The sequence below is a fragment of the Glycine max genome, chromosome 15 (assembly GCF_000004515.6).
Source record: "Glycine max cultivar Williams 82 chromosome 15, Glycine_max_v4.0, whole genome shotgun sequence".
Lineage (NCBI taxonomy): Eukaryota > Viridiplantae > Streptophyta > Magnoliopsida > Fabales > Fabaceae > Glycine > Glycine max.
Window position 1 is genome coordinate 40,651,429 of NC_038251.2, and position 21,025 is coordinate 40,672,453.

At 38.6% G+C, this 21,025-nt stretch overlaps 1 non-coding gene across 1 annotated transcript; it reads left to right on the plus strand.

Moving 5' to 3' along the window:
* The first annotated feature begins 20,559 nt into the window (after positions 1-20,559).
* LOC112999692 (small nucleolar RNA R71) lies at positions 20,560-20,666 on the plus strand. The gene has a single exon (XR_003264901.1). It is a non-coding gene; the product is annotated as a small nucleolar RNA R71 (small nucleolar RNA).
* Positions 20,667-21,025: the final 359 nt, after the last annotated feature.

A 21,025-nucleotide genomic window follows, 5' to 3' on the forward strand; every position in this document is an offset into this window, starting at 1 on the left:
GTAACCATATTCAAAACATACAAGCAAAACAAAACCCTTGAGGCAACCAAAAATTAAAGACAATTCAAAGCATTTTGATAGAAATATGGTACCTTAAAATAAGGATAAACAGATAGTGAATATAAATAAGAAAAAATGTTAGTTGGTTAGTTAGGAAGTTATTGTTTGTTAGGATTTTATAACTGTAAGTTGTTGGGTAGCTGCCTATAAATAAAGCATAGTTGTTGTACATTTTAGACAGACTAAAATGATAATCAAGAAGTGCAATGTGTTAGGAAGTCCCACATCGCCTGCCTCAGTTCTTGGGGTGCAGCTTATATATCTGTTGGATAACTTCACTTAGTGTTAATTGGTTTTAAGTTGAAATATAACATGGTATTAGAGCTTGGTTGAGGGAATAACAAAAATTGTCCCCCACCGGGAATCTACTGCATTTTCTGGTAGCTGTTGCTAGAGCTACGGTGCCTTTCCGGCTGGTGACCCAACCACCAGCATCGTTGTCCACTGATCTACACAATGGTGGTGGCGACGACCTCATCGGAGCTCAAACGCTCTCTCACGCACCCATCTATTGTGCGCCAGACACACGGTTTTCACTTAACTTCCCTATATTTTTCTTATTTTTATATGTATTGGCAGGCATCTATGGAAGGGGGGTGTTAGGAAGTCCCACATTGCCTGCCTCAGTTCTTGGGGTGCAGCTTATATATCTGTTAGGCAACTTTACTTAGTGTCAATTGATTTTAAGTTGAAATCTAACACAATGCACAATTTCTCTTATCTGTTTCTACTTTCTCTCTCTCCCTCTGTCCTCTCTGCTCTGTTATTCTTCTTTCTTCCCCTTTTTCTTTCTCTTTATCTTTCCCACCTAAATTCTATATCAGTGGTATCAAGAGCACAGAAACACACGACCTCAGGTGATGATGAGTGAAGTGGAAGAACGATATGCTCAAATTAGCAGAGGCTTTCAAAGGTTGATACAGTATGACACCCTCTACCCCTCACATATATACTAATAAAGGAATAAAAATTCAAATATTCATTAAAAGTATTTTTAAAACATTTTTAAATACAAGCCTTTCAAAGGGATAAAAGGCTCACATTCACTTTCTTCTACATCATATTCAAACTTGTCAAAATAAATAATAAAGTCATCTTAGCTCAAACAAGGTCGTCTAAGCTTCATACAATTAATATAGAACCTATATCCTAATGTCACATCCTATCAGAGCGTTGTGTTCCCGTGTCCTCTAGCATGAGGTTCTTCATAGTCATCCACCTATTCATCTGCTCCCCCAAACACAAAGTTCAAGATCATCACAGGATTCAAACACAAATAGCAAACCGGGAGTGAGTTATCACATTCCTAACTACTAGAGAGAGACAAGACAACATATAGTAGCCAAATACAATTTACTTAGCATATCTCACATTATTTCATCACTTTGTCATTCAAAATTCACTTTTCAATCATCAATCACAATACACAAGAATCACACACTACGATCAAGACATAATAACACATCAATTTCATAATAAACAATTAGCAAGTGTATGCAACAATTATGCTAAGACTCAAGCCTATATGCAATGTGGTACCATGTCAGTGAAAAACCTTGTCGGGCGCCTAGGAGTACATGACAAGACAAACCACACACTAGCAAGTCAAGTCACTCTCACTAGGTAATATCATAGGGAGACCAATCAGGGTCACACTGCTTTGCGAGAATGCTCCAACCATATGAGATCAACATAGGCTTAAAGGAGCACTCAAACCGTGTGACCCCTAAGGCCTACACTCTGAAGAGTCCGTCAGGGCCTCTCCCTCCTGATTCAGGTCCAACCCAGAAAACATTTTAGCACACAGACTCTATCTATGAACTGTACAAAACACACGACTCCTCAATTGTTCTCAAAATAGTTTTAACTCGTCGCCCTAAAAGGGACTTAACATTAACTCGTCACCCTTAAAGGGACTTAACATTAACTCGTCGCCCAAAAAGGGACTTAACATTAACTCGTCGCCCTTAAAGGGACTTATAGTCGTGTGATTGTACAATTCATAGTTAATACTCAATGCACACAACATCTCAATCACATATATACACAATTTATCACATATACTCGATCTTAATCACAATGGTATAATCTCAAAATAGCATGTTATCACATTTCATGAATCATATTCACTTTACCTATGAACTATGCAATATACACAACTACTCAATTGTTTTCAAAATCATTTTAATTCGTCGGGTTCCCACAATGGATCCCATCACAATACTTGTCGCCCTTAAAGGGTCTTAGAATTGTGATTGCACAGTTCATAGTTCACAACTCAATACACACATCTCATCTCAATACACATCTATTTCATCATCCGTCACATGTTGAATTTATCACATAATCACAGTTTGAATCATCATTTCATAACCTCAACATAACAATTTATACAAAAGATTTTATCACAACATGGGGTGTAAAATCCTTGAAATAGTTTCTCACAATTATATCAAAATCAATTAATCAAATTCATTGGTTAAACACAAAGACATCAAGGGCACTCAAGTTTATCAATCAATTATCATCAGAACATCAATTGGTACATAGAACACAATAATATTGTATTTATAATCATAAAGATAAAATTATAATTCAATAAACATCCCAAAATAAACCTAAATTTAGTTCTCTAAGGATCCCTACACATGTTCATTCTAACCCCAATTGTGATAAACTCATCCCTTACCTCTAAGCGGACTCACGTGTCTTCTGAAAGCAATAGCGGCATCTCTAGCGGTTCCCTAAGATTCCTCCAGTTATTCCTCCGATTGCTCCGATAGAATTCCCAAACATCAGAGAGATGGAGAAGAGATTGAAGCCTCCACTTGTACTATCTTCATGCGATTCCTTTTTCTCCCTCCACAAATATTATCTCGCAAATCCCAACGGTGAAAGTGTGCGCAATTGAATTTCGAACAACATATCCAAATTTCCTGAAAACCAATGGTTAACGAAACCGGGATCGTAGTTTTACTGAGACCATTTTGGGTTTCTGCGGGAAAAGAGAAAGCTACGGTGCGAAGGGTATTTCTCTTAGCTCTGATTTATTTTGCAATTCCCAACGGCGAGAATGCTCGAAATTGGGTTGCGAACTTGGTTCTCAAATTTCACGATGATCCAACGGTGAATGAGTTCGAGATCATCGTTTTTCTGAGACAGGTTTTGTGGGCTGCGGGAAAAAGAAAGGGTTTTGGAGAGGAGAAGAGGGAAAACGAAAATGAGGGAAAGAAGAGGCATCGTCAGTCTAAAACTGACCTAACATCGCTATTTATACCTAAGGTACACACAACTTATTATTACTCTATTTATTTATTTTTAATATTTTATAAAAAGAAACTCTATTTTATTCCCTATCAAATGAATAAATCAAATATCTTTTTTTTTCTTCAAACCATTATTTCTCATTATTTATTTCTTTATAAAAACATGATCATTTTTTAAAAAAACTCTATTTATTTATAAATAACAATTCTTTTTAAATTAGTTATGAAAAATGGGATGTTACATACACTATCATACATGGAGGAGGGCATTCCTAATCAGCTTCAGCGACTAATGTGCGAATTGGACAACACCCCCAACAATCTTGGATGTGGTCGCAAAGAAGTGCACCACACACGCATCATCGGGATCACCTTCGAGATTTGATGCGTCTGTGACAGCATGGCAGCTTGGCTGATTTTCAACCCTAATATGGTATCTAGATCCTGATTTTCAATCCTACTATAGCCTCACCTATAAATCCCTTTCAAACTTTCAGTCTCAGGGGATCCTCATGTTTACTCTTCCTCTGCTCATGCTCCAATTCTAGCAACTATGCCTTCGACATTTTCACACTCTCAATATATGCCCCTAGAATAGAACATTTTCGTCATGTAAAAGCAGCAAGTAAAGAGTAACAGAAGGTCATTGAATACACAGATTTATTGTAAACATTGACATTCCAAATCAATTTCTCATAGTAGATGGTGGAGTGGCAAAGTAACCAGTGTAGCTCCATGTAGAGTTGGTAGGCCTTGGATCTTCTTTATCAATAGATTCATTTGCTTCTTGAAGATCAATGGCAGTGGAACGGAGAAGGAGAAAAATTGATTGGAGACGCCACTTCAAGGAGAAGATGAGTCAAAAACCACTCACCACCATAGGAAGCCATGGATAAGAGCTTAAAAGTAGGAGAAGACGCGTGGAGGGAGAGAGGGGGGAATGAAATTTATGCCTCAAATGAGGTCTGCACTTTGAAGTCTAATTTCTCAAATGATCAAAGTTACAAAATGCACACACAAAGTCTCTATTTATAACCTAAGTGTCACACAACATTGGAGGAAAATTTGAATTTGAATTTGTGGAGCCAAATTTCTCTAATTATGAGTAGTGAATTTCAGCCCACTAATCCAAGATCAAATCCAAGATTCTCCACTAAGTGTGTTTAGGTGTAATTAGGCATGTAAAGCATGAAGGGCATGCACAAAGTGTGACTACATGATGTGGCAATGGGGTGTAACAAGTAAATGTTCACCTCCCCCTTAGGCTGGTTGAAATTTAATTGGATTGGACTTCTCCCAATTCAATTAAATTTCTATCCCAACACACACATCAAAGAATGCACTTAATGCATGTGAAATTACAAAACTACCCCTAACAAAAACTAGTCTAGGTGCCCTAAAATACAAGGGCTGAAAAATACTATATTACTAGAGTACTCTAAACTTGTGGGGTACCCTCCCCTACACTATGAAGCCTTAAACACAAGGCCCAAAAAAATGAAACCATAATCTAATATGTACAAAGATAAGTGGACTCATACTTAGCCCATAGGTCCAAAATCTACCCTAAGACTCATGAGAACCCTAGGACTTCTCCTGCATCACTGGCCCAATCTTCTTGGAGTCTTCTATCTAGTGACCACCAAGATTGGAGGCAACTAGATCAGCTCCTATTTCTACATGTCTGTCATCTCTTCAAAATCTCTGTTCAATTTGGCACTGTAGACTAGGCTGCCAATTAGAAACAGACCGGGATTAACTCAACCCCAAAAGCTAACTTGAAAGGAGAGGATTGCCCAAGACTTAAAAGTAGCAATTTAGCCATATTCTTAGTCAATGTGCCCTCACTACCAGCATTGGACCTCTAGAGGATGAAGCTTGCAGCATTGGACATTAACCCAACTTTAAGACCATATACGCTTTAATACCACATTAGAAATATACCAAACTTAATTCAACCTCAAAGCTAACTCAAGGAGAGAGGATTACCCCATCCTTAAAAATTAAAAGGAAAATTTTGTCCCTCATTCCTATAGTTGATTCAAATGTTGTTAAAATGGTACCGACACTTGTAATATTTCATTCATAAAAAATTAGTCATTGAAATCCACTCAGCATGCAGTTTGGGGAAGGCTCATCAGTTGCCTTCCATATCATGATTGTCATCTACTTCTGTTTACCATTTTTTAACTTATATTTACTGATCTTGGGGACTAGTCCTATGTTATCATCTAGTGGAATCTCAGACAATGTAACTTACATTGATGCCTGCACACACTAAATTTGGATTTATTTACTCCATTCTAAATCTGACGGCATTTATCTTTCATTAGTTTAAATCTATTGTAGAGTTGCTACTAAGCACCAAAAGCAAATCTATCCAGTCTAATGATGAATGGGTGTTTCACCCTCTAGACTAGGCTGTCTGATTATAAATTTCTTAGGTCACTATAACATGTGTTCTGCCCAAAAAGGATACAAACGATTTATCTCAAGATGGTAGGCTTTATATCCCTAAGGATATCCTCTTCTATGTTTCATTTAAGTCTGACAACTCTCCATTCTTTGCCCTGCCCCTCTCTCCCCATTTCAGCATATCCACCTCTTCTTTCATTTCATATTACTCCCACTTCATCTTTTTCTGATTTCACTGTCTACCACTTCTTCCATCTCTATCCCCAAGCAACATTTTGTTTCATCAGCAGGATGTGAATAACACCATTTTTAATAAGGAACTTGATTACTTGATGAAGTTTATTTGCAATAACCTAGTTTTGAATCTGCTGATAAATCTTCAGTTTTTAAGGCAGGCTACTATGGTTCATAAAACTATGCTCTTTACTTCAGTCCTAGATGGCCCAGGAGAAAAAGGCCCAACCTCATCTGTGGGACCCACCCTGGGCTATAACACCATTTGGGAATAGGGAAGAATCTAAGTAAAAGCTATACTTAGGATTTATTAGCCAAACATAGGTAGTATAAATACAAGCTATTCTACAACAATCGACAAATCTGATCCCACAATTTCCCCAGTTAAATAAAAATAACAACAACAACAACAACGTCTTATCCCACTAGGTGGGGTCGGCTACATGGATCAACTTCCGCCATAATGTTCTATCAAGTATCATACTTCTATCCAAACCATTAATTTCGAGATCCTTTTTGATAACCTCTCTTATAGTCTTTTTGGGTCTTCCTCTGCCTCGAATTGTTTGTCTTCTCTCCATCTGGTCTACTCTCCTCACTACAGAGTCTACCGGTCTTCTCTCTACATGCCCAAACCACCTAAGTCTATTTTCCACCATCTTCTCTACAATAGGCGCTACTCCCACCCTCTCTCTAATAGCTTCGTTTCTAATTTTATCCTGTCGAGTCTTACCACACATCCACCGCAACATCCTCATCTCCGCTACACCTACTTTATTCTCATGTTGGCTCTTGACCGCCCAACATTCTGTTCCGTACAAAATCGCCGGTCTTACCGCAGTCCGATAAAACTTTCCCTTTAGCTTGATCGGTACCTTTGCATCACATAACACCCCCGATGCTTTTCTCCATTTCATCCATCCTGCTTGAATGCGATGATTCACATCCCCTTCAATTTCCCCATCATCCTGTATTACAGACCCAAGATATTTAAACCGTGTGACTTGAGGGATAATATGGTCTCCTATTTTCACCTCTGAGTTAGAAACCCTCCTTCTTTTGTTGAACTTACATTCCATATACTCCGATTTGCTTCTGCTTAGGCGAAAGCCATGTGTTTCTAGAGCTCGTCTCCAAGTTTCCAACCTCTCATTCAACTCCTCCCTCGACTCTCCAAGGAGGACTATGTCATCTGCAAAAAGCATGCATCTCGGCGCTATCTCTTGGATTTGTTCCGTGAGGACATCCAGAATTAAGGTAAAAAGGTAGGGGCTAAGGGTTGACCCTTGATGTAAACCAATTGTGATGGGAAAATCGTCTGACTCTCCACCCTGTGTCCTAACACTAGTCGATACCCTATCATACATATCTTGGATAGCTCGAATATATGCAACCCTAACCCCTTTCTTCTCTAGAGCTTTCCACAAAATCTCTCTAGGCACTCTATCATACGCTTTCTCCAAGTCAATAAAAATCAAGTGCAAGTCTTGTTGGGCCATGCGATATTGCTCCATCACCCGCCGTAATAAATAAATCGCTTCCATGGTCGACCTTCCCGGCATGAAACCAAATTGATTCTCAGTAACTTGAGTCTCCTTTCTTAATCTCCGTTCGATCACTCTTTCCCATAATTTCATGGTATGACTCATGAGCTTGATTCCCCTATAATTTGCACAATTTTGTATATCCCCCTTGTTCTTATAGATTGGCACTAACGTGCTTCTCCTCCATTCCTCCGGCATGCGTTTTGACCTCATAATTTTGTTAAAGAGTTCGGTGAGCCACTCAAGACCTCTATCTCCAAGAGTTTTCCACACTTCAATAGGTATGTTGTCTGGCCCCACCGCCTTACCATTACTCATTCTTTTCAACGCTTCCTTTACTTCCTGTTTCTGAATCCGACGATAGTACTTATAGTTCCGGTCCTCTTCTCTTGTGTCTAGACTGCTAGAGTCATATCCATATCCATCATTAAATAAGTTGTGGAAATACGCCTTCCACCTTTCCTTGATATCTTTTTCATGCACTAAGACTTTGCCTTCTTCATCCTTAACACACTTTACTTGATCCAAATCTCTAGTCTTCCTCTCTCTACCCTTAGCAAGCCTATATATAGATCTTTCTCCGTCCCTGGTTCCTAGAGCTTGGTATAGTCCGTCAAAAGCTTGGGCTCTTGCCTCACTCACCGCCTTTTTGGTTTCATTTCTAGCTATCTTATACTTATCCCAAGTTTCAGAATTTCTACACCTAGACCACTCCTTGAAACACTCCTTTTTTACTCTAACTTTGCTCTGAACATTTTCATTCCACCACCACGATTCTTTACCCCTAGGTCCAAAACCTCTAGATTCACCCAACGTCTCTTTAGCCACTTTAATAATCTCTTGGGACATCTTGTTCCACATATCATTTGCACTTCCTTGTGATTGTCCACACCAACCCTCCCATATCTTTTGTTGAAAGATTCCTTGTTTCTCACCCTTCAAGTGCCACCATTTGATCCTTGGTGCTACCAGAGGACTTCTTCTCTTTGCCCTATCTCTAATTCTTACATCCATAACCAAAACTCTATGTTGGGTAGTCAAGCTCTCTCCCGGGATAACTTTACAGTTCAAGCAATACTTCCTATCAGACTTCCTGATAAGGAAGAAATCTATCTGAGAACATGTCCCTCCACTTTTGTAAGTGATAAGATGTTCCTCTCTTTTCTTAAACCATGTATTGGCTATAGAAAGATCCAAAGCCTCCGAAAACTCCAAGATGGATTTACCCTCCCCATTCATCTCCCCTAGGCCAAAACCCCCATGCACCCCCTCAAAACCTCTAGCCACGCTACCTACATGTCCATTGAGATCCCCTCCTAGGAAAACTTTCTCTCCTTGGGGTATATCCTGAAGTACCCCTTCTAGATCCTCCCAAAATTTTACCTTAAAGTGTTCTGCTAACCCAACCTGAGGTGCGTACCCACTAATAACATTAAAGGTGTCCTGTCCCACTACCAATTTTAAGACTATGATACGATCTCCTACTCTTCTTACATCCACGACATCCTTCTTCCACTCCTTGTCCACAATAATCCCTACCCCATTTCTTGATCTGATTTTTCCCGTATACCACAGCTTAAATCCTGCCTAGGGTAGCTTTGCTATTCTTAGCCGGTCCCAAGCCCGGATAAAAGGAGAGGGTTGTGTTAGGCTTTCGACAGCCAACGTTAAACTTTGTCGAATCTCTATGACATGGATCAGTTAAATAAAAATAACAAAAACCAAAAATAAAAATAAAAAATTGAATAACATAATCAATGCATGGAAAGACAACAAACCAAAAAGGGGATTGCATTAAAGTATTAAGCAGAGTAGAATCCTAACAAGGTAGTTAAAATAGAGATTTTACCTCACATCATGAAGGAGGTTACAAATTGTAAAATCATAAATCAAATCGTAAGATTTTACAAACTTCATATACATATGCTAATATGCATATAAATTCATATACATGAGTATTAGTACATATGGCCCATATCATAATCCAAATTCCATAAATGAAATGCATAATATTTGTAAGTCATAACCCTTAATCCATCTCCACTTTAGGTCAGAACTGTAACCAAAGTAACATAATAAAAGGTGGATGTGGGTTCTAACAAGAACGTAAGAAGGGAGAATAAAACAATGCCAAACTGATAGCAATACAGAGAGGGTTGATACCAGACCAAGCAGGAACATCAAGAGGCCCAATTATCTTTGTGATTACGTATGATAGCAATACAGAGAGGGTTGATACCAGACCAAGCAGGAACATCAAGAGGCCCAATTATCAAGAGGGTTGATACCTTTTGTAAGAATGTCAACAACTTGTTGTGAAGAAGGAACAAAAGGCATGCAAATTAGGCCGGCGTCCACCTTTTCCTTTATGAAATGTCTATCAATTTCAACATGCTTGTTTTGGTCATGTTGAACAAGGTTTTGGGAGATACTGATTGCAGTTTGTTATCACAATACAATTTCATTGGAAGAGTCATAGGAAGCTACAATTCTTCTAGAATCCTTTTAAGCCATAAAATCTCACAAACACCTTGGTCCATTGCCCTATAGTCAGCCTCGGCACTGCTCCTGGCCACAACATCTTATTTTTTGCTCCTCTAAGTAACCAAGTTTCCCCAAACAAATGTGCAGTAATCAGATGTTAATTTTTGATCAGTAATAGATCCTGCCCAATCTGCATCTGTGAATGCTTCAATAGCTTCCTGTCCAATTTTTTTGAAAAATAATCCTCTGCCTGGAGTACTTTTAAGGTACCTTAAAATTCGATGGACAACCTCCAAATGTTCTTCGTGTGGTGATTGCATGAATTGGCTCACTAAACTGACTATAAAGGCTATATCTGGACGGGTATGGGATAGATAATTTAACCTCCCCACTAATCTTTGATATGGGATTGTGTCTATGGGGCCTCCTTTGCCTTCACTCTGAAGTTTTTGGTTAGGGTCTATTGGAGTATTTGCTTGCCTACAACTCATCATCCCAGTTTCTTTGAGTAGGTCCAGAATATACTTCTGTTGAGACACACAATCTCCTTTTTTGATCTTGCAACCTCCATTCCCAAAAAATATTTTAGGGATCCGAGGTCTTTAATCTAAATTCACCCACAAGAGATGCCTTCAAATTATTTATTTCTCTATAATCATCCCCGGCAATTACAATATCATCCACATAGTCAATCAATACAGCCACCTTTCCTTTAGAAGAGTGTTTCACAAACATGGTGTGATCACTCTGACACCGAGAGTATCCCAGCTTCTTAATAAACTGGGCAAATCTCTCAAACCATGCTCTAGGTGACTGTTTCAAGTCATACAAAGACTTTTGAAGCTTGCAAATCTTTTGACAAACTGAGATTCAAAACCAGGAGGTGAGTCCATGTAGACTTCCTCCTCTAAGTCCCCATTTAAAAAGACATTCTTTACGTCAAGTTGATGTAATGGATAACCTAAATTTACAGCCAATGATAAGAAGACTCTAATGGTGTTAAGTTTTGAAACATGAGCAAAAGTTTCTGAGTAATCAATATCATAGGTTTGTGTGAAGCCTTTGGCAACTAGCCTGGCCTTGTACCTCTCAACAAACCCATCTACGTTATATTTGATAGTAAACACCCATTTGCATCCCACAGTTGTTTTTCCTCTTGTTAGGTCCACCACTTTCCAAGTTTAATTTTTTTTCTAGAGCTCTCATCTCCTCCAAGACAGCTTCCTTCCACTTAGGAACCCTTAGAGCTTCCTGTATATCTCTTGGCATTTCTATTTTTGTCAGTTCACAAGTAAAAACTCTAAAGGTAGGAGACAATTTTTCATAAGATATAAAATTAGAAATAGGATATTTTGTACAGGACCTTACAGCTTTACTAACAGCAATAGGAAGGTCAGAATTGTCAAAAAAAGGTTCAACAAGCTCAGGAACAGTAAGAACAGATTCAAATTCCATAGTATTTTGAATGGGCTGAACAAAACTAGAAGGATTCTTACCTGATGGATCCTCGGATGACTGGTAGTTTCGAGAATCATTTGGATCTATTCTTTGAGGTCTTTTTTTCCTTAAGTAAACACGGTCAAAGGGCTGAATACCCTTATTACCAACTCTAATTGTCTCATTTTTAACTTCTGGTTTTGACAATACAGTTTCTGAAATATCAATTGGTTTTGAACAAAACTAGAAGGATTCTTACCTGATGAATCCTTGAATGACTAGCAGTTTCAAGAATCATTTGGTTATATTCTTTGAGGTCTTTTTTTCCTTAAGTAAACACGGTCAAAGGGTTGAATACCCTTGTTACCAACTCTAATTGTCTCATTTTCAACTTCTGGTTTTGACAATACAGTTTTTGAAATATCATTTTCATGGCTGTCTTGACTTAACTGGTTTGATTCACCCAAATTTTTGCTTTTCCAATGTCTGCCTCTTCTAAATTTTCCAAAAAATCCAAACTTTTTGAGAAATCTAAATTTTGTGTTTGAAAATATTGAACATCTTCCTCTTGTCTCCCCCTTGAGGACGATCACTAAAAAAAAGGAGTTTTTTCAAAAATGATAACATCCATAGTAACAAAGGTTTTCTTGAAAGTGGGATCAAAACATTTGTATCCCTTTTGGTTGGGAGCATAGTCAACAAAAACACATTTTTATGCTCTAGGCTCAAGTTTCCCTTGGTTTGGTTCATGAATATGTACAAAAATAGTGCACCCAAATATTTTCAGAGGTAGAGTACACGAGAGACTGTTATTTGGAAAAACACTTGTGAAAAAATCTAATGGAGTTCTGAAATTCAAGATTTTGCTAGGCATTCTATTTATTAAATATGTTCTAGTAAGAATTGCTTCACCCCAAAGATATTTTGGTTCCTTATTTTGAAACAATAATGCCCTAGCTACTTCAAGAAGGTGTCTATTTTTCCGTTCAGCCACTCCATTTTGTTGTGGAGTGTCAACACAAGAGCTTTGATGAATTATGCCATTTTCAAGAAAGAACTTTCTTAAGTGCTTGTTAAAATATTCCATTCCATTGTCACTACGAAAAATTTTAATTTTCACTTGAAATTGTGTTTGCATCATTTGAAAAAAAGTTTTGAATATGCTTTCAACTTCAGATTTTGTTTTCATCAAGTAAACCCATGTTATCCGAGTATGATCATCTATGAAGGTTATAAACCATCTTTTTCCATTTGGTGTAGTGATGTAGCTCCATTGGAGCTTGTAGGCCTTGGATCTTCTTCATCAATGGAGTCATTTGCTTCTTGAGGTATGATTGTAGCGGAATGGAGAAGGAGAAAGATGATTGGAGATGCCACTTCAAGGAAAAGATGAGTCTAGAAGAAGCTCCCCACCATAGGAAGTCATGGATAAGAGCTTGAAGGTAGAAGAAGATGAACGGAGGGAGCGGAAGAGAAGGAGCACGAAATTTAGTGTCTCAAAAGAGGTCTGAACTTTGAAGTTTAATTCTCAAATGATCAAAGTTGGAAAAATGCACAAACATAGCCCTTTATTTATAGCCTAAGTGTCACACAAAATTGGAGAGAAATTTGAATTTCTATTCAAATTTCACTTGAATTTGAAATTGAATTTGTGGAGCCAAATTTTGGAGGCAAAATTTCACTAATTATGATTAGTGAATTTCAGGTACGGTTCAGCCCACTAATCCAAGATCAAGTCCAAGATTCTCCACTAAGTGTGCTTAGGTGTCATGGAGCATCTAAAGCATGAAGGACATGCACAAAGCGTGACTATATGATGTGGCAATGAGGTGTAGCAAGCAAATGCTCACCTCCCCTCTAAAATTTAATTGGATTAGGCTTCTCTCAATTCAATTAAATTTATTTTCCAACACACACATCAAATATTCACTTAATGCATGTGAAATTATAAAACTACCCCTAATATAAAAACTAGTCTAGGTGCCCTAAAATACAAGGGCTGAAAAAATCCTATATTTCTAGGGTACCATACCTACATTATGGAGCCCTAAATACAAGGACAAAAAATAATGAAATCTTAATCTAATATGTACAAAGATAAGTGGGCCCATACTTAGCCCATGGGCCCAAAATCTACCATAAGGCTCATGAGAACACTAAGGCCTTCTCTTGCATCTCTAGCCCAATCTACTTGGAGTCTTCTATCTAATGCCCTTACAGGGTAGGATTGCATCATTCCCTCCCCTTGAAATGGATTTGACCTCAAATCCCGAGGTTCTTGAAACTCTAGGCTTTTTACCTCAACACCTGTAACAAGAACAAAAACATATATATTAGTCGTGTTTGGTATGTTGAAGTAAGGTAAGGTTTGAAAACCCATTTCCTGAGCATCTTCCAATGAAGGAACATGGTTCCTTACCAACTCAATGAGTGGTGCTACAAGTATAGAAAAATATGAGACAAACCTTTTGTAAAAGTTTGTTAAGTCATGGAAGTCCCAAATTTTTCTTATACTTGGTGGAGTGGGTCACTCAGGAATGACTTTTATTCTCTTTGGGTTCATGGGAACCCCTTGATAACTATTTAAAAAATTAAGAAAAGTAATGCAATAAAACACATCTTTTTCTGTATTTTCATGTTGATTATTCCTACCAAAAAGTATGACAAACCTAAGGTGTCCCATATGAGTACCTAAGTTTGTATTAAAAATAAAAATAAACCTACCTAATGAGTCCCTACGTACACAAATCATGAAGATTTTGGGTGCACGAGTGATTTTATAAAAGAGGGTTGCACCACTCAAAACATTCATCATACCACCTATTTTAGGGATTTGGTGCCTAATAATACCTATTTTGGACACCATCAAAGCACAAGGATTTAAGCTCTTATGAACCAAATCATCATCCAACAACTCCTTTACTTGAGGAATAAACTCAAGCCCAAGAGGTGTGGCAATGCTACCAAGTGTCTTTTTACGAAGGAGAAAATGTGGAGGTTGTCTAAGAGGGGAAGTTTCTTTAGTGTTTGTCTTTATTGTAAAATGACTTTCCTTCTTAGCTAACCTCTTGGAGGAGACACTTACCTCCTTACACTCCTCCTTAACAATTAATGGTTGTCCTTCTTCTTGGGGGTAGATTTCTTCACTAGATTCTTCCCCTTTTGCTTCTTCAAGTTCACTAGAGAAAGGTGAAGTAGTAGCTTCATCTTGGCTACTATAAATGTCTTCGCCCCTCATAATCATGGTTTTCTTGGTGGGGCATTGAGAAGTAATATGTCCTCTTCCAAGACATTTAAAGCACTTTATAGAGCTAGTCTTATCTTGCATATTAACCTTAGGGGGTTGCTTTTCTATGGTCCTACTGATCGAGGTCGTACCCGAATCAAATAAACATGAAAATGCAGTAACTAGGAAGTGATCCTAGGTCGTTTCCCAACGAGCAGTGACAAACCAAATGTTCATAATATACTTGCCGTAACAGTAACGATTGGGGGGGGGTTTGTTTGTTTTGTGATTAAAGAGCAGAACAAGTAAACTGGAATACGAAACTACTAATATTAAAAACGGGTTGTTTCCTCTAATTCAGAAGCCATTCTCTTATCCTGGGTTATGGAGAATTTGTCCCTAACAGTCAACCACTTAATCCAACCCTATTTCAATTAACTAAGCGAAAATCAACTTAGGGTTTTCAATACGTGATTAGGCACCACATACACCAGTTAGCCCTTCGTCCATTAAGCATGAACGCAAGTTAGGCTCAGAGGCAATTAATCGAACACGAAGCGTGCACTGATTAATATTCACGAATTTGGGATAACTGGTGAAGGGAAAACTGCCAGGAAACCATATTACAAGCGAAACCTCAAAGAGAGTTGGGCTTCATCCTCAAAAGGAAACAACACCAGAAAATCTAGCCTTCCATGGATTCAAACAGAAAACGCAAATGATACATGAAGCAGAAACGTAAATGAACAGAAACGTAAATGAGCAAAAACGTAAATGAACAGAAATGTAGATGAAACAGAAACTTAAATGAGAGTAGAAGAAGAAGCAAGAACGAAATTGTAATTAGAAACAGAAAACGTAAAATTGCATTACGTGAACAATAGCATTAAAGCAGAAAAACGAAAACCCTAAAACAAAAGCTCTGAATAATGAATAGCATAACAGAATGCCTTGCACGAATCCCAAGGATGCTATTTAAAAAGAGTCACTCAAAGTCACTGGGCCCTATTACAATACTCTGGCCCAAAATGAAATAAACACTGAACAACATAAATTAAAATTGCGAAATTTCCTAATTAACTAAGGTAAGCGCTGCTTAATTTGCCCTCTTCAAGTCCATAACCAAAATCCGGATTAAGCCCAATGTTTCATTAATTCCTGAAATTAGATTAAAAACATCAAATTAGCTAAATGACCCCAAATAATAAAACTGTCTGATTAATTGACAATTAAGACCAATCAGTAATTAAAATGGTGCAAAAAGGGTTTTGAAAATAGAAGAAAATGATGGCACATCAAAACCCCCCATACTTAGCCTTTTGCACTCCTGGGCAAAATGAAACAAAGAACAAAATCCAAGGGTATCAAAGAGAGACAAACGAAAACATTCACATATTTCTCAATGAACATCAAGGAATGAAAGTAATGGGTAACATCTAACATAAGGAGATCTGAAAAGTCAAGACATTCATGAAAATCATCCAAGCAACCCAATCATGGCAAAATAGTTAATCAGCTCAAGAATGAAAAGTGATAAAGCCTCACAAGATATACACTCTATCTCTCAAGTGTCTAGGCTACTATTTACCCTCAAAGCACCCATGAAAACAAACACCACATAAACTTGGCAAGATTCTAAAATTGACAATCAACCCATAAACACAAGCACATGAGGATCAAAAGGTCTTTTAAGGTTGTAATGGGGCCAAGGACAAGGTATGGAAAAATATGGAATAAGTGGCTAAATCCCAAAAGAATAGAGGAGCAATGGGGAATAAGTGCATAATAAGAAAAAATAAGAAAATAAAAAGAAGTAAAGATAAAATTTAAACATAAAGAGTAGAACCAAGAGTCTCATCATTCTTTTGCCATTTAAGATCTTATTCACTCAACTTTATTGCTTTTCTTTTTCATTTTCGATTTTTTTTTTTGAAACATATCCTTTGAGAAACAGCATTTCATTCAGCTTGTCCAACATTTAACCAATATACAATGTACATCAAGTATGGCCCAAAATACATCATGAAGTATAGCCAACAAAACAAGTTATCCAATGAAACAAAAACCCCCCCCACACTTATTCACAAAACAATTCCAAAGCTCCAAAATTCCTTAAGGATATGGTGATATCATGGTTTTTCACTTAAGGCTTGTAGTGAGCTTCAAAACAAGGAAAGGGAAACAAGGCTCAAAAGGGCTATCAAAGGAATTAATTCAAGGTAAGTCCATTTGGCTAGAAGCTTATAAGAACAAAATTGTCTCAATCATTTCCAAATATGCATGTGAATTAGGACGCATCAACAAGAATCAAGCCAAGGCTATTGTGCAAGCAATCAATGGGGCAAAACACACCAAATGATTATGATGATGGATGGCTCAAATTCTCACAAAGGTAAACTCTTGGAGCCAGAGCATCCATCGGATCAACCTAGGCTTAGAATCAGCCTTCTTCAACAAGTACTTTAGAGCTGCATGGTCAGTATAAACAATAATGCGGGTACCAAGCAAATAAGATCGAAATTTTTCAAGAGCAAAAACTATGGCTAGAAGCTCTTTCTCAGTAGTAGTATAATTCGCTTGGGCAGCATCTAAAGTCCTAGAAGCATAATATATCACCCTGGGCAATTTATCAATTTTCTGAGCAAGGACAGCCCCCAATGCATAATTTGATGCATCACACATAAGCTCAAAAGGGGATGTCCAATCGGGTGCCTGGATGATGGGGGTGGTAGTCAGTGCTCTTTTGAGGCAATCAAAAGCCTCTTTGCATTTGTCATTAAAGTCAAACTCCACCTCCTTTCGCAACAAGTTGGACAATGGAAGGGCTACTTTGCTAAAATCCCTTATAAAGCGCCTGTAGAATCCTGCATGACCAAGAAAAGATCGCACCTCTCGCACACAAGAGGGGTAAGGCAATTGTGAAATATCAGAAATTTTTGCAGGATCTACTTCAATACCCTTATTGGAAATAATGTGGCCTAAAACTATACCTTGCTCAACCATAAAATGACATTTTTCAAAATTTAGAACAAGGTTAGTTTCAATGCATCTATTCAAAACTTTTTCCAAACTATTCAAACAACCATCAAAAGAGGATCCAAATACAGTGAAATCATCCATAAACACCTCTATGCAATTTTCTAAAAAATCACTGAAAATACTAATCATGCACCGCTGGAAGGTACCAGGGGCATTGCACAGGCCGAAAGGCATCCTCCTATAGGCAAAAGTGCCGAAGGGGCAGGTGAATGTGGTCTTTTCCTGATCCTTAGAAGCAATAGTAATTTGCATATAACCAGAAAAATCATCAAGGAAACAGTAGTGGGATTTACCTGCCAGGCGTTCAAGCATCTGGTCAATGAATGGCAGGGGAAAATGGTCCTTTTTGGTAACCTGGTTCAGCCTCCTATAGTCAATGCAGACTCTCCAACTGTTCTGCACCCGAGTAGGAATTAGCTCCTCCTTCTCATTTTTTATCACTGTGAGGCCGGTCTTCTTCGGGACTACCTGGACGGGACTCACCCATTGGTTGTCGGAGATAGGATAAATGATTCCAGCTTGCAAAAGCTTGGTTATCTCCTTCTTCACTACATCAAGAATCACCGGGTTGAGTCTTCCCTGTGGCTGTCTTACTGGTTTAGCTCCATCCTCTAAATTTATTCGATGCATACATGTGGATGGGCTAATACCAGGAATGTCCGCCAAGGTCCAGCCTATAGCCTTCTTATGCTTCTTGAGAACTGACAACAACTTCTCCTCTAGCTCATCAGCAAGGGAGGCAGATATAATCACTGGAAAACTCTTGCTATCATCCAAGTAAGCGTATTTTAAATTTGATGGCAGAGGCTTCAATTCTGGTGTGGTCGGCTGGACAGTGGTAGAAGGAGATGGTTTCTCAGCCTTTACCTCATAAAGAAAGTCAGAGGTATGTGTACTTTCTGAAACATGGTTAGTCCTATCTGACTCTATAAAATCAATCTCAAGAGGTAAAACACCACCACCAGACATGCAATCAATATCACTCTCAGATTCACTCTCAGCATCAAATTCAGACATATGATCAAGTACAATTTCAGACTCAATGCATGAAGAGTGAGAGGCATGCAGATTAGAATAAAGATCAGTCATGTATTCATCAACAACATGGTCAATTATTTCAGCACGAAATACAGAAAGATCTTCAGATGGGTATTTCATAACATCCAGAATATTAAAATGAACAGTTATATCACCAAACTCCATGGATAGTGTGCCTGCATAAACATCTATCTTAGTTCTAGCAGTTTTCATAAAGGGTCTGCCTAGAATGATGGGAACTGATCCTTGAGAAAATCCATCTTCCATATTCAAAATATAAAAATCAACAAGGAAAATCAGTTCACCAACTCTAACTAAGACATCTTCTATGAAACCAACAGGGTAGGCAACACTTCTATTAGCTAAATGAATTACCACATCAGTTGACTGTAAGGGACCTAGAGATAGAGAATTAAAAATAGACAGAGGCATAACACTAACAGAAGCTCCTAAGTCTAGCATGGCATTGTCAAACTTACTATTCCCTATAATACAAGGTATGCTGAATGTACCTGGATCTTTGCATTTTTCAAGAATTTGAGGAACAGATTTACCAATCAATGCGGAGACATTTCTGCCCATGCTAATCCATTCACTTCCTTTAAGCTTCCACTTATTAGTGCACAACTCCTTCAAGAATTTGGCATATCTTGGAATTTGCATTATTGCATCCAACAGAGGTATGTTTACCTCTACTTTTCTAAACGTTTCCAAGATCTCTTTCTCTGCCTCTTCCATTTTTTTGTTGGAAACTGCTCTTGGAGGGAATGGAAGAGGGGGAATGAGTTGCTTCTGCAAATCAGAATTACCTGTGGAAGAAGATTCACCTGCACAGAAATTGTTAGGTAAATTTTTGTCGTCACCTTTTTCTGGAGTAGAGTGAAGTTTGGCAGGTTCATTTGCAGATGAGGAAGGTGCTACGGGTTGAGGTCCTTGACACTGCTTTCCCGACCTCAATGAAATGGCACTGACAATTTTGGGATTTTGGACAGCTTGAGAAGGCAGCTTGTCAGAATTCTGGGATTGTTGTTGATTCAATTGGGTAGCCAATTGTCCCATCTGATTGGTTAAGCTCTGAATGGAGGCTTTGGTCTCTTGCTGAAACTGCATGTTCTGCATAGTCATTTGCCTCACAAGTTCTTCGAGGGAAGGTTGTGGAGGGGCCTCAACTGTTGGTTGTTTCTGGGGTTGTTGTTGTTGTTGGATTGGTGGAGGAATGTATGGTCTGCTTGGGCCAGCAGCATTTTGGAAGGAAGGAGTAGGCTGCTGTTGTTGTTGCTGAGGGCTGGACCATCTGAGGTTAGGGTGATTCCTCCATCCAGGGTTGTATCTATTGCTGGAGAGGTCATAATTGTTCTGTTGTGGTTGATTTTGCTGCTGAGGTTGAGGAGGTCTATTGTAAATATTTGCAGCATAAGCTTCAGGCTGCTCAATCGCTCCAGGTTGCTGCATGGAAGGGCAAAGGTCTGTATGGTGGTCAGCAGAGGAGCACAAACCACAAACCCTTGCAACAGGTACAGATTTCTGATTCAAGGCCAGCTGGGTTACCAAGTTAACCAATGCATCCAATTTGCCTTCAAGCTTCTTAGTCTCAGATGATGCAGCTGAGTTTGTAGCTACCTCATGCACTCCTCTAATGACTATGGCATCATTTCTGGCGCTAAACTGCTGAGAGTTGGAAGCCATCTTCTCAATTAAATTTCTAGCTTCAACAGGAGTCATGTCTCCAAGGGCTCCACCACTGGCAGCATCTATCATACTTCTCTCCATATTACTGAGTCCTTCATAAAAATATTGGAAAAGAAGCTGCTCTGAAATCTGATGGTGAGGGCAACTGGCGCATAGTTTTTTAAATCGCTCCCAGTACTCATACAGGCTCTCTCCACTGAGTTGTCTAATACCTGAGATATCCTTCCTGATGGCTGTGGTCCTGGAAGCAGGGAAAATTTTTTCTAAGAATACTCTCTTAAGGTCATCCCAGCTTGTGATGGACCTTGGAGCAAGGTAATACAGCCAGTCCTTTGCCACTCCCTCTAATGAATGAGGAAAAGCCTTAAGAAATATGTGATCCTCTTGGACATCTGGGGGTTTCATGGTGGAGCAGACAATGTGAAATTCTTTCAAATGTTTGTGCGGGTCTTCACCTGCAAGGCCATGAAACTTTGGAAGCAAATGAATCAGTCCAGTTTTAAGAACATATGGGACATCCTCATCAGGGTATTGGATGCACAAGCTTTCGTAGGTGAAATCAGGTGCAGCCATTTCCCTTAGAGTCCTCTCAC